This window comes from Acanthochromis polyacanthus, chromosome 12, assembly GCF_021347895.1.
Source record: "Acanthochromis polyacanthus isolate Apoly-LR-REF ecotype Palm Island chromosome 12, KAUST_Apoly_ChrSc, whole genome shotgun sequence".
NCBI classification, from domain to species: domain Eukaryota; kingdom Metazoa; phylum Chordata; class Actinopteri; family Pomacentridae; genus Acanthochromis; species Acanthochromis polyacanthus.
The window spans coordinates 24,896,352-24,910,487 of NC_067124.1; the positions used below are offsets into that span (position 1 = coordinate 24,896,352).

The 14,136-nt window shown below is 39.1% G+C and overlaps 1 protein-coding gene across 6 annotated transcripts in view; it reads left to right on the plus strand.

Moving 5' to 3' along the window:
* The window catches only part of sema6e (sema domain, transmembrane domain (TM), and cytoplasmic domain, (semaphorin) 6E), a 172,768-nt gene that overhangs the window by 15,459 nt on the left and 143,173 nt on the right, over positions 1-14,136 (plus strand). For all 6 annotated transcript variants that reach the window (XM_051956794.1, XM_051956795.1, XM_051956793.1 and 3 more), the window contains exon 2: positions 4,289-4,379. The gene's annotated coding sequence lies outside the window, so the exon portion shown is untranslated. The remainder of the gene's footprint in view (positions 1-4,288; positions 4,380-14,136) is intronic.

Below are 14,136 nucleotides of genomic sequence, written 5' to 3' on the forward strand. Positions count from 1 at the left end.
AGACAGCTGAGTGGAGAAAGGGCAGGAGTGTGGTCTGTTTGCCATTTGGTGAAAGACAGAAGAGGCCACACTCCCCACTTCTTTGAGATTTATTAGTTGTTCAAAAATGCACAACCATGGTGGCCATTGACAGTTACGTATATCAATCATTCAATTAGTGCACTTCATAGTGCTTTGTGGGCCAAACGGAAATGCTTTTATCATACAGCCAGAATAGGACTGTGCTACATCACAATCATTCCTTTTTGTGATAATCGTTGACTACAACATGGTGGCATTACCAAAACAAGAAAAGCACTTGGAGAGCACAGTACTCCGCCTAGTCTGCTCAGTTGTTGTATAATTTCTAAAGGATAAGTCTGCAGTGGTTGATTTATAGTAGGATTGCAATCATGTGATCATCAGCAGGCAGCTGACATAGCGTTCACTTGTTGTCATAGTTACAGTGAAACCGTGCTGCTAACTTGCAATGATACAGAAATCTTTAACAAATTCATGGACCCAGACTATAAGCCAAAACACTGCCAAAATCTAATGAGGTGGTCCTTGTGTCCTTTCTGACCTTCCCTGAAAATTTCATCCAAATCCATTATTCCATTTTGACTAATGTTACAAACGGACAGATTGACATACACCGGTCGTCACATAACTCTGCCGCGTTCCTTGGAGGAGTATAGTAGGACAAGAATCATAAGTGGAAAGACTTTTTAATAAACGGACAAGGTGGTCAAACTTACTTTAAAAAGGAAAACTAAAGCCCACATAAAATTACTGACATCAGTATTTTTTAGACCATTTCCTGCATTTCCTTTAAACTCTTGAATTGCCAGAGTACATTTTTTCTGTACCGTTATAGTGTTTGTGACATCCTGTCTCACTGTCCCAGTACTAAATGTTTCTCAAAAATTGATAATGATGCAGTTACCTTGTTACACTGAACATCAGAAATACAGCCATACTATAAAAAATTATCAGAGGGCCAGTCACATAGGCAAACTACACTGATGCATAGAAAAAAGGAGGAAACGAGTAAAAATATGTATATATGGAATTGTAATTACAAATGGTAGTGAGAAATGAAAACACATCAAAGTGGTCAGTAAACCACTGTTTTGACTTTTGAAGTAATATGCATTGCTCTTCATTTTTCTGTTTTATGGTAAATGGCTCATTTAAAGCCAGTAGGCCACTAAATTATAAATCAATCATCTTTTCCCAATGGTGTTCAAAAGTTTGACTTTTTCCTGAACTGCTAATGATATTTGAGCAGCAGTTTTGGACTCAAATACATCTAATTTTGATGCATTTCCAGAGGACAAGTGTAATTATGAATAAAAGTTCATCCTTATCGAGTATCTGCATGATTCCATTTAAATGTCTCCCATCTCCTCCAGTGAAATAGAAAAAGGTCACAAATCTGACTGAAACATAGAACTCATCATCATCCACAAACCTGAATTTCCCTGTTAGGGTGGCTGTGATATTTGAAGCCAACTTGTTTTATGCTTGAAGAAGCGCCTAACTTTAGATGTGTCATTGTGTCCTTTCATTGAACCCCTAATAAGTACAGAGGTTACACAATATTATTGTTGAACAGAAATCAGATGCTGACTGACCAGCAATTAATCCAGAAAATTGCCACAGTTTTAAGGGTTTGGTTGATTAAAAGTAATAGCTGAGCTTTGGATCTTAAAAAATGTACTTTTCAGCATGTAATTTATTTTGACACCAGTCCCCTTAGAATTACAACATATTTTGTTCTTGAAAATGCTGTCCTGTATATTGTAATGGTCTTTGGATGATCCTAAGAACTGTCTAATGCTGACTCACAACCCAGTTCATGCACCCTGGAGTTTTGATCTGGGATGATAAAATGAATTAATCTTCCTCTGTGAATCTCAGTTGATTACCTAAATGCTGCTAGGGTACTGTCAACAGGGTAGGGGAGTGTGTGTCAGAGTGCAGGGTTAGATCTTTTTTGAAGAAGACCGTTTCTCCCTCTATTTGCCATGCACACACCACCAAACTGGTGCTTAAGAATATTCAAATAGACATTTAGAAGTGCTGCTTAACACTAGGCTAATCATTCCTTCCTGCATTCCCCTAAACACATGTTGTGTGTTTCTGTGCTATTAATTGGAGCTGATATAACTGGAGAGCCTGTGGTATCATCCACAGTCTCACTTTCTTGTATCTGTTCACTTTAATCAATAGAAGAGTCATTCCACAAGCATGAGGTTGGAAGAGTCGATGCATCCATAATCGATTCTGCAGATTGTGAAGGCTAAAAGCTCCAGGTAGCCCAAGCAAGCAAACAAGTGAAGCAAACATTCAGTCCGGCTATCCAGAGGCCGTGCATCGATTTGATTGCTTCTTCTGTTGTGGCTCCAAGCTGTGGTTTTGAGATTGTTGAATTGCACATTGAAGGATGCTGTTTATGCATTTTGTCAGCTGTTGATTCTGAGCCCAGGCTAGGCTGGAGTGCATTGTTCAGGGAATCATTATTCTTTTTTTTTTTTTATTCACTTTACACGGTCAGAATAGATTAACACAGCATTATAAAACACAAATCTCCCTCAGTGGTTGTTTTTGACTAAGACTTTTCTATTTACTGTATTTGTCGATAAAACAAAAGATTTGTTAGGCTATGGGTATGTCTGCTAGTTGTTTTGATGTTCTATGTTACTAGAAAACGGTGGTGAGTTGTCAGTCTGGTAAAATCTGCCCTTTTCAAGAATTTGCCTATCTTTTCTTCTGTGTGCCTTATATTGCTATTGGATCATGACAGAAGACAGGCTAGCAAAATTATACCTTATTGTCTGATCTATGTTCCTTACATTTGTCTTGGAATACAGGTACACCCCATTATATTAATCCAGATAAATTTACGCACAATTTGTCATCTGGGCACTTGAAGTGCCTCAGAAATAGCCTGAAACCTTTGTTCTTCCTGCACAGGATTTTGTTTTCCACTAGGCCTTATCTGCTTTTTGATGCTTTGTATTTTTCCCAGGCTCTATTGTAAGTTCCTACAAATTGAGCACAGACCCTTATCGATCAACATTTCGCTCTATACCACTGAAACAGGAAAAAAATGACCACATTCCTAATGGTATCACGCTACCTGGAGGAGGCTGCTACTGATACACAAAACGGCAGTAGTACTTTCCATCTGGGACTTGTGGTCCTTTTGTCAAAACACAGAACTTGAGAGCGTGCAGGAGAAAAATAAGCTGGCGAGCTGGCTTTACTTTAACCTGAACTGAACCATGTGGCTGCCAGCTGGATTGCTCACTAATCCAAAGGATGCTGCCTCTGCAAGTCTTCCTGATATGTGCTGGGTTTGAGGTCAAAACCTCCATCATCACCATTTGTCAAAATTATTCTGTGTGCAGGTGGAGATCCAAGTAGGTCATTACATTTCACAGCATTTCCAAAAAGCTTCATAATGATGGTGAGCTGTCCTTGCGTTCAGTTACGAATGAACTATACAGAAAGTGGAAGGCTATTCCAGAGCAATGACCATATTAATGATTTTCTAAAATTAAGTAAAGTATGAATTCTTTTTGTGGCATCCTTTGCAATTTAAGTTTGGAAAAAACTCCTCAGAGATTATGCGTGAGATTGAACTGCTGATTGCTTTTTTATGCTTAATGTTCAATTTAAAGCTAGTCGGCAGTAGCTGTAATAAGTAGGAAATTTAATATTTTTGCTATATGTTCTGGAGCCAGCTCCTTCAAAACCGGTCAACTCCAGTCAGTTGTTAAAAAATACATTTTTTTTAAATTTAGATTTTTTTTTTTTTAAACTTATCAGCTTGCAGATGGCACATTTTTTGGTAGCATCATCTCATATTAAACTGTTCTGGGTTGTGCATGGGCAATGTGAAGATGTTTTTCTGGAAGCAGATTGCCAGAACAGACTGTGAGCTGAGATGCCTTCTTCAGATTTGGCTAGTTTGAGCTCAGGGATTTGTCAAAAGATTTTGTTCACATGCTGCAAAAGCAACCTGTTGTTTCCCATTTCCACCCATCTCTTCTCCGCACAGTTCAAAGAAAGTTTCTTTGCAATTTTGTGTCACACTTTGGCATTTTTCCTGATGAAAGTGAATTGGTTTATCCAGCATTGATATGTCATTGTTATTCATAGATGGGACTTTTACCACAATTTGATGGAAACAACAACATGACTGTTCACAAAGGCTTAGCTTGCATCACTCTAAGCCAGTCACACATTATGTTTGAAATGTACACACATGTAAGAATCCTCTCTCATTTTTCATCCACAGATTCACAGACAGCTGCAGCTGAACTCTGTATCAGCCTGGTACACTTACCTGCTTGGTGGAATCATTGCAGTCTGCAGACTGTTTGAAAAAGGTAAGGAATGCTGTTTCTTTCTAAAATAGATCTTGTGTAATTAAAAGTTGATGATTAGATTTGGAGAGGCCTGGAGTCTCTGGTCATTGATCTTTCAAGTGCACTATTTAGATTGAACAGAATATAATTCGGCAGAGTAAGATTTGCTTTTTGGAGACATCTACAGAAACCACTTCAGTACTGAAAATACTGATTTGCAGCTTTTTTTAAAAAAAGTAATTGAGTAGGGAATATCTATGTATTTATTTTACCAAAGGCCAGGAATTAGCTCTTAAATATTTTACATACTTCTTTTGAAGAATCTTTCTCAATACAAGGACAAACCTCACTTCAGTCACTTGATAAATAATATACACATTTAGGTAAATTGGTATTATGTAAATATTAGTTTTAATATTTAGACTTCCTACATACATTTGTTTTTATTTTTCTATTGTTGAAGCGCTTTGGCTCACTGTTGTTTAAAATGTGTTGTATAAATAACTGTGCCTTGACTTGACTGCTGTGTGTGTTGGAGTCCTGCATGGTTTCATGTATGAGTCTATTTTCTGTCAGAGTTGGATTTGTAGTGCTTATAATAAATTGGAGATTTCTGACTGAGCTCTTTCCACTGATTTGAATTTGGTAAGGCTCAGTTGATGATGAATCTGTTGACATATGTGGTTGTTTGCTCACATTGCCAGAGAAAGATGATGTGAGATGTTTGTCAGATTGCACAGATCACTCCTCAGGATTGGCAGATGGAAAATGAATTTTCAATGGGTTTCTTTAAATTAAGAAGGATAGTTAAATGTGCTGATGAGCAATGATCATAATCACCATTCTTTAATATCCTCAGGGGAAAAAAACAATTGCAGATTGTCTCTTCAATTATTGACGATTGATAATTGCAAATTGGCGCATGTCTGGTGTAGACCTTGCCGATGTTTTCCAGTCCTCTGAGCTTTGTTAGGAGGCTGTCAGGCAGTCAATGGGAAAACAACTGCAGAAATGCATCAGAAACTTGTAGAATCATTGAAAAGCTATTGTCTGGCCGAGCATTTCCCCAGTGAGCTTGAATGTGGACAGTAGAGGACAGGGCCAAGGAGCGTCGATGACAGGATGCCTCATGGGAAGGCTGGAGACAGATGGCTGGCCAGATGCAGGCCTGCTGTGACCTTGAAAGCATCTGAAGGTAAAAGCAGCAAAAATGTCTCAAAAACGGGTAGCAATGGACAATATAGCAAGAGTGGCAATTCAGTGTTTTGTTATGTGCATCTCTCGAGGTCGGTTGTTGTTAGACTTGTTGGAATGCCCTTACATATTCCTGTGTTGTATAGTGTGCCTGAAGCTAGTTTTGTTGTGGATGTTCCTCATCGGAGGTAAATTTTTTGACACATTGTAACTTGGTTTGTTTGGCCACAGTGTTTGAGCTTAAGTGATGACTAGTACACAAGACAAACAAAAGCTTCACCGACTTGCAAAGCATTCAATTGGAACAATGTTCTAGTAACCTGTGGATCTATTAGAGATTTTGTTTTGCAGTGTGGTCACATTTTTCAGGATCCATTTACTTAAGCATGACCGACTTGTCTCAGCTCTTTTCCACAGTTTACCTTTTCTGTTATACATACCAGTTAGAAACACACACAGATACTTTAGCTGATTATAAACATCAGTCAAAAGTGTTCATCCTTGCTTCATTGTGTTGTGCTGGGCATGCAACCATGAGGTGCTGCTATCAGGTGTCAGCATCCACTTTCTTATACCCACTAAATCTTTAAGGGTCTCTCTGAGAATTTAGTTTTCCTCATGGGATATATTCTCATTAGGGTGCCAATTAACATCATTTTTTGCGTTAATCTGACAACTAATTACCAGGTAGGGATAAAATAATCACCAAAATTGTTGACAATTAATTTTCTTGCCAATCAGATTCTTAATTTATTATGGTAGCTATTTTTTTTTTTTTTATAGCTTTCATGCTCACATTTCACTTCAGTTTCCATTCAGTCACATTTTAATGTGGAAAAAAGAGTTGTCAGACCTAATCTTCTGAACATTTCCAACCTGTTTGGACATCATTGTGTTCTTGTTGTTTTTATTTATTAGGTTAGATTACATCACAAGGTGGCAATTTTGACGACAACATATACATTCATAAAAGTGGCATACTGAATAAATGTTTTAAAATATGTTAGGGGAATTTATTTGACCACTTGATTGATTGTGAACGATTGATTGCTGAAAAAAAAATGGAAGCCTTTTTTAAAGCTCTGAGTGAAGTTTGCACGGTCACTGGCTGAACAGTAGCGATCTTATGTCAATACTCAAGGCGATACACCCCTGATGCAATTCAGGCAGCAGACTGTGAAGCAAACGCCACCAACAGCCTGATATTGCGCAGGCCTCTGGGGCTTTGAGCACAGCAAACGGAGAGCCATGATCAGAGCTGGGAACTGGATGGTGAGCTGGAGGTGGGGGCTTTCTGTGAGGAGATGGAGGAGGGTGGAGGTGTCAGGCGTATAATTGGGGTGAGGAGATCTCTGGGGTGGATAGAGGGAAGCTTTATTAAGACCGCTCAAGTCTGATGTGCTTGCACGGCCGCCTAGCTCTTCCTCGCACACCCACGCCTACGGGCCAGTCCTCCATTTCCACCAGAGACTCTGTAACAACAAAGGGATGAAGGCCAAAGTCCTCAAGCTCTTTTCAGTCACAGATAAGACAAAAGACCCCATTACTTGAAAAGCGCTGATGGGGAGGCAGCAGTGTATAAATCTGCGTTCTCTTTCAACTCTAGGCCTATTGTGCCTTTTCACTTTAAAGCTAAGTTGCTATTACTTATTGATAGTCCTCCGTATCCCATCCGAAGAGGCTGTAGATTTTGTGATTGAGTTTTTCGAAACTGATGACTGCTTGATAACCTTCTTGAATTCTCACACTCTTTAGAAAAGCCCTCTTTTCTTTGCCTGTTTACTTAAAAGATGATTTTCTTTCATTAGCTCCTTTAATCACACATTTACACAGCATGCATTTTACACTGCACATTATGCTCTGTTTTTATTGCATTTTGGTTGTGATCCAGTGAAGGCATGACAAAATGGAGAGCAGAAAATTCATTAAATATTTATAGCCCAAAGTGCAGGCAAATATTGGAGCTCAGAATGGATAAAAGAGGAATAATCTCTCTTGTTTTGGCTCACAAGGGAAAACAAACTTTCCAGGGTGACTTCCCCCATGACTGATCGTATCAAGTCTGATGGTGAGATTACCAGCTTAACTGCTTATTTTCCCCTGCTCTATGAACACTGAAATGCTGCTTTGAGTCAATGAAGTTCCCATATCAATAATTGAATTCTTTGTAGATGCGTACTTCCTTGATTTGGGTATTGCAAAAAAAATGTTTGCCGCCTCACAAAAGCAGATTTTGTCATTGACACAACAAAGAATTTGAGTTGAAGCAGGAGGCGGTTATGGCAAGAATTAGCGGCCTCCCCCAGTTCTTTGCTGTAAATTGGTTTCTGTGGAACTCATGAAAAAGGGGCTGGAGGTCTGTTCTGTGCTTCCTTAGTAGCTTGTTAATCCCCCACAGCTCTGGCCGGAGGGAGAGCTGCTTGCGCATACACAGCCCTTGTGGAAAATGGCGTTACTCCTCCTCCAGCCCTCTTTCGTCCTCTTTCCACTCAGTCCTGCAGGGCTTGGCTAATCCTCTGCCTGGTCATGGCGGGGAGATTGCAGGCTTTTTCAAAGCTGGCTGGACTTCAAAGTTACAGGGATACAGGGACTTGAGGAGGTGGTAGAAAATTAGGTCCACCGCAAGCAAAGACTGTGAGGGGTTCACCTCAGCTTTTTCTTTTGCCATTCCTGAGGTGACACTGAAAAAAATGCATGGTCTCACATGAGAGGCTCTGTTGATTGGAAAGACAAAGCCATGGGAAAGCAGTTTTGTTTTCGAAAACTACACAACATACACAAAAGGATGTTCTTATGCAACAAGAAAAGTATAAAATGGTAATGTGAAACACAAATAAGATGCTGAACACGAGACTGAGGCTGAGTAAAACACTAAAAGCTAACAGATTTTCACAAGTGCTCTTACTGTTCCAACATTTCCACATGCAAACTGCTGCCAAAATCCACAGTGCAAAAAAAAAAGGTCAGATACAACATATTAGTTTGACCAATTTTTCCACTGTTGGAAAAGTTCATTTACCTTGGAAGTCTAGTAGTTTTTGAACTCTCTTCTACCTTTTTCTTTTATGTGGAACTAATCTTTCTGAGGTCTCATCTGTTTGGTATTACTCAGCTGGATTTCCTGGATATCTGATGCCCAAGATTTGGGCATTAGTCTGGTCTTTGTTGCAGATTCAGCTGTGATGTTTCAATCAAGAATTTGGTCCAACATTTTTTCCCGCCACCATTTTCCTTAATCTAATAGAAATATCTCTGATACTTTGTTAAATTCTCATACAACAAAAAGAGAGATTAAAGTGAGTTCATTGCAGATGGAGAAAATTGTCTGATATTAAAATTTTGTCTGCATAATAATATTGTGTAGTCATGTGGCCTTGTGCCATGCTTAAAAGCTCTACACTTGTTCTGACTGTGGCAAGAGAAGCAGGAACTGAATTTGCATGTGTGTTTTTATTTATTGTCAGACATGGTGTTATAACGCACAGCTTGTGGAGGCAATTAAAGCACTTTAAAATGCTTAGTGTCTGATTGCTACAATTTGCATCAAAAATCGCTGTCTTCCTTTTTGGAGTCATAACTTTGTCAAATCTGAACACAGACATAATAGATTTAGTTTTAGATTCAGTATGTGTTCTATTTTGGCATATCTAAGAATTTTTCATAAAACTGTTTAGAAATGGTTGAATTAAAGACTCCAGAATTTGCCTTTAGATCATCTTTCTAAATGTAAACAAATATTTGCTTAAAATACTAGATAAGTGCTACTGATGCTGTGGTTGTGGTCTCTCATTGAATCCAGAGCCACATTTTGCTTTCTGTTAACAAATTTTTTACACTAACTGGTGATGTCAGTAGGAAGCGGTCAAGCCTTTCTGCACAGTATGTGTTCCGTTTCTATATTTCTCTTTCCATCTAAATATAGCGATGCAAGTGTTTTAAGTGCAAATTTACAAAGTTCAGTAATTTAGGGACTTGATTACAATAAAGCATGATTGCAAATTCTGTAGTGTTCCTAACTCGCCATCTCACTTATTCCACAGATAGAGCTGCATGTGCACCACTCAATAATTTACTTTAAATGGACTCTGGGGGTTTGGGATTTTACATTATTCCCTGTCTTGATGTTCAGGAAATGTGCAGTCGATATACTGTGACTGAGTCGGACCTTCATGCACACACACACATTCCATTGTGCGAGTGTGAGATGTCAATAAGCTATTTAAAGCTTCACCCTGGGGTAACCCCTTTGTAGAGGTTAGTTAGCTTTAGCTCAACAAGAAGGATTATGTCATTAACTATGGCTTCCTCAGTAGCAGCTGTTACGGAGTTTTATCTTATTCTGTTCATCTTATGTCATTAGTACCGCTTACTTAAAGTGGATTTCAGATGGTATCAGTATGCTCAGGGTGCAAAAGACCTGCTGTTTGTTTACTTTGTTCTGAACCGTGGCACAAAAGTTTACTTTGTTGTGTTTTTGTTTTGTTTTTAAGGTTAATTTAGCCACTACGAGCCCAGATACCACTGACTGACGGCTTGTTAACAAAAGCTCTACAACCTGCCTGTGAGCAAGTTCTGAGACTGGCTTTTATTTGTTTCTTTTTTTAAATTTTGGAATTAAATATGTGAATAGTGATGATTTTGAACGTGTTTTTTAGTTTAAGCAACACAATTTTGACCATTTAAACACAGACACACAGTGCATATCCCAGAGTCATTTAACTTACAATGATTGAAGAAAAGAAGAAACCCCTCACTGTGATAAATAATAATTTGAGAGATTATCAAAATTTTATGTCAGACACTAATTTCTTCATACAATCATTCCATGTAACACTTGCAATAAACCAGAGCTGAAGCTACGAGTAGAAAAGTAATCTGGAGCTATTTTGATCACTTTTCAAGCAAAGATTTGCTGTTCCTGAATCATTGCTATGATCATATTTTTGTTTGTTATATAGAATGTTATAGTAAATGTAATTTGTGTTTTTGATTGCATTGGCAAACCATTTCACCCACATTGGGTTGTGGAAAGTTACAGTGGACATTTTTACTATTTTCTGTCATTTTAGAAATGAAATGATTAATCAAGAAAGTACTCAATGGCTTCATCAATAAGGGCAATAAGTGTTATTTCCAGTGCTATAACGGACTATTGAATCTTTCCTGTCCAGGTTTTCAATCCCCTTCCCCCCACAGGGCAGCGAAGACGATGTTGAAGACTGACTCTATTGACCATAAAAACCAGTGGTTTATGAGCACAGCTGATTCTGTATGTGGTTATTGACCAAGAGCTGTTGGCATATTGTGGGTGGACCAGTCTGATTAGTCTTATTGACCGTGGAGCACTGGAGCGGGGCTCGTTCCTTTTACCTTTTAACGACTGCTTTTCATCACATCAGAACAGAGTGCTTTTTTTTCTCTTTTGCAAAGATTCAGGTAGTTTTCACACCCACCACTACAATCTCTCTTGCACTGAAAATGATTTGGTGGAGGTGGTTGAGTGTGAGATATAATATATCCATTTTCCAGTAAGGCTTTTTAAAAATATTTTTATTGCCAAATATCATGCTGTGACTTCTGCAGAGCATGAGGCACTTTATCCGAGAGGCTCTCATGTTTCTTATAATTGATGTTTACTAATTCCCTAGGTGGGGCATTAAGGAAGATTGGTGTATTAATTGCCAACGTATGCCATCTAAATGGGTAATTGCAAGCTGTTTGCTGGAATACAAATGTGCTCAGCTTTGGTTTAACAGAGCTTCTCTGTTGAGGTGCAGGCCGCTGAGAAATCAAGACGTATAAATTGATGCCCGCTACTTTTAAGGAATTATACAGACGTATCAAAATATTAACAGTGCTTACAGTGGCAAACAGCACAGGGATGGTTTCTGTGTGCCATACTGACAATTAATAAATTATTAGTTCATTTTTAGGCTATTGTTCAGAAAATTAAAAACATTCCCTCCCAAATACTGAAAATTGAGGGTCATATCTTTCTTTTTCAACACAGTGCCAGTGTTCTTTACTTGAAAGTAACAGAATCCAGATTTCTGAAAGTGAAACCTGAGTGAATTTTGTTTGTTTCCAACTATACTGCAGTCTCATTTACTCTTTGAAAGAAACTGATTTTCTCCACAAATGGTGAGACTGTGACGTCGTAGAAAAGCCTTCTGTTTGAAGGAGCCACATAATCTATGTAAGGCTAGTGTCCTTCTTTTCATGACCATTAGTGTCGGAGTCGACTACACTCAACATAGACTGGAGTCCAACTTAGATTAGAGTTCCATTTTTGTGTGCTGTTTGGTTAGGTTGAGGCACCAAAACTGTGTGGTTACGTTGGAGGAAATCAAGCTTTGTTTGACCCTTTCACAACTTGAACTCATGTTAAAAGCTTATTTGCTTATGTTTCAGAAAACAGCATAGGTGATGTTAAAATTACTTCTCTGTAAAAACATCTTCGAAGCTTCTCTGTTGTCTGGGTTACCAGGATGGCTAATCCTACCCAGTGTAATTTATGATTTTGTTTGCTAAAAAATACAGTCACTAAAGCAATAAAACAAATGGCACAGAGGTCTTGACTTGAGAGGTACTGGAGGTAAATCACTACCAACTGTTAAAATTGAGATGGAGATTAATTATAGAGAAATGCAATATTTGAGAGACAGAAGTGATTTAATTTACACAAAGAGAATGCTTGTTAGTAAATACAACAAGGAGGAGCAGATGAATCAGTTTGCATATCGTACTTTTCCGTGTGTCCCGTTACTGATTATAAGTTTAAGTGTCTGGTATCAATAGCCCATAGCTGTACCTGATAACAATTAATTTTTTTAAACAAAAGCATAATAATGACAACCTTGTTGGTATTTTAGTGTTTTTGACCCATGGCTTTGAATGTGTCAAAATCTTAAAAAAAATATGTTAAAAAATGCCCAAATGCCTTTGCCCTGTGACTGACCAGCTATTCGACTGAATGTTTCATTACTTTTGCTGTCCATACAATCACATGTGCAGTCTGCCGTGTAAATTATTTCTCCCATAGCCGAGAGTTGAGCAGTGCGATTGTAAAACATGCTATCATCTCAGATTTATATGATTTTTAAATGCATGGAAATATATTCTGAGCCTCATGGGGCTCTTTCCACAGTAAAAGTGTATCTTAATATCCATAAGAACCAATAAATAACCAGCTAGTTTTTCATTTCTGCACTTACAATAAATGCATTTACCTGGATGCCTTTATTCTCTGCACCAGTCTGCCTTGAATAAAGCGGCCCTTTATCATGGCCACCCTCAGCCCATAGCTCTGTACCATGTGACTGACCCATGATAGATGACTTGTCTATGGTAGTCGACACAGTTGGACACGAACACTAAATCTCCCTCTATCCCGTCACCCCTGGAACTCCAACCGTTTTTAATAATATTGACCATTTCATGCCTCTACATAAATTGGTTCATCTTCATTCATTCCTTCTCGACGGGCTTTCGCACCTGCACTCACTATCCACTTTCTGCCCAATTGTGGGATGAAGAAGCAGAAAACTCTCTGCACAGCTGCTGTTTGTGCCCTGAATTTCTCTGCACATCAGCACACACCTTCTGCGGGGCTCATCCATGGAGAGGGAGGTTAAGCGCTTTCCTCATAAGCACCTGTGTGTCTCAGAGATCAGGGGATGAGAGTGGGCGGATGGGATGAGAACAGAAGGCGAGGATGAAGCAGTTGAGAGGGTGAAGAAGGTGATTACTGAGGGCTGCCTTCACAGAATGTGACACAGGGAAGCAAGATGATAGAAATTTTTTTAAATTTTTTTTTATTGTGGTACAGCCGAACCTATTCAGATATACACACACTTATCAGGGCTTTCTTCCTGTTTGCGGTTACTCTCAATCACTCGTTCTCCTGCCTCTTGGAGCCCATCATCCTCCCCCATTATTTGTTCTCTCCTCCTCTCTTGTATTCCTTTTCACCTGTCTTATCATTTCACTCTCCAGCTTCTTCAACAGAGCTGTGATTGGAGAACACTGTGCATCAATGACCTAATCTCATCCCTATTCATAGACTTCGGAGCACTTTCCTTTTTTTCCCCTCTCCCTGCTCAGCCTCCACATCACTCGGTACACAGCCTGCTGCCTCTGCTTTTTACCTCTTTGTTTCACACATTTTGTTTAGCTTTTAAGTCTCCCTTTTTACTTATCCGACCGACTTGCCTACCGTAAAAAGTTGACATGGCATCACAAGCAAAAGGCTTGGTAAGCTTTTTAGAGCCAGTCACGGTGCACCGTTCCCCGATCGTAATTACTGCTGAAACAAGCAGCTCTGGGAAGTTTCAGCGCTGGTGGACCCGTCATTACTGACAATCTCCCAGTCTTTATCTGTCATGGCTAAGACACTCTCGCACCGCAGGGCTGTGATGATTGCCTTACTGAGCTGGGGGAGGAAGAAAAGGGGGGGGGAAGGATGATCAGAGACGGGGAGCGGCGTGCAATTGGAGGTTATTCATAACCGTGAGAGAAATGGTGGCGTAGCTGAAACCCTCCAACTGGAAAAAAATGTCTCGCACCAAAATCTTCTCAAACCTGC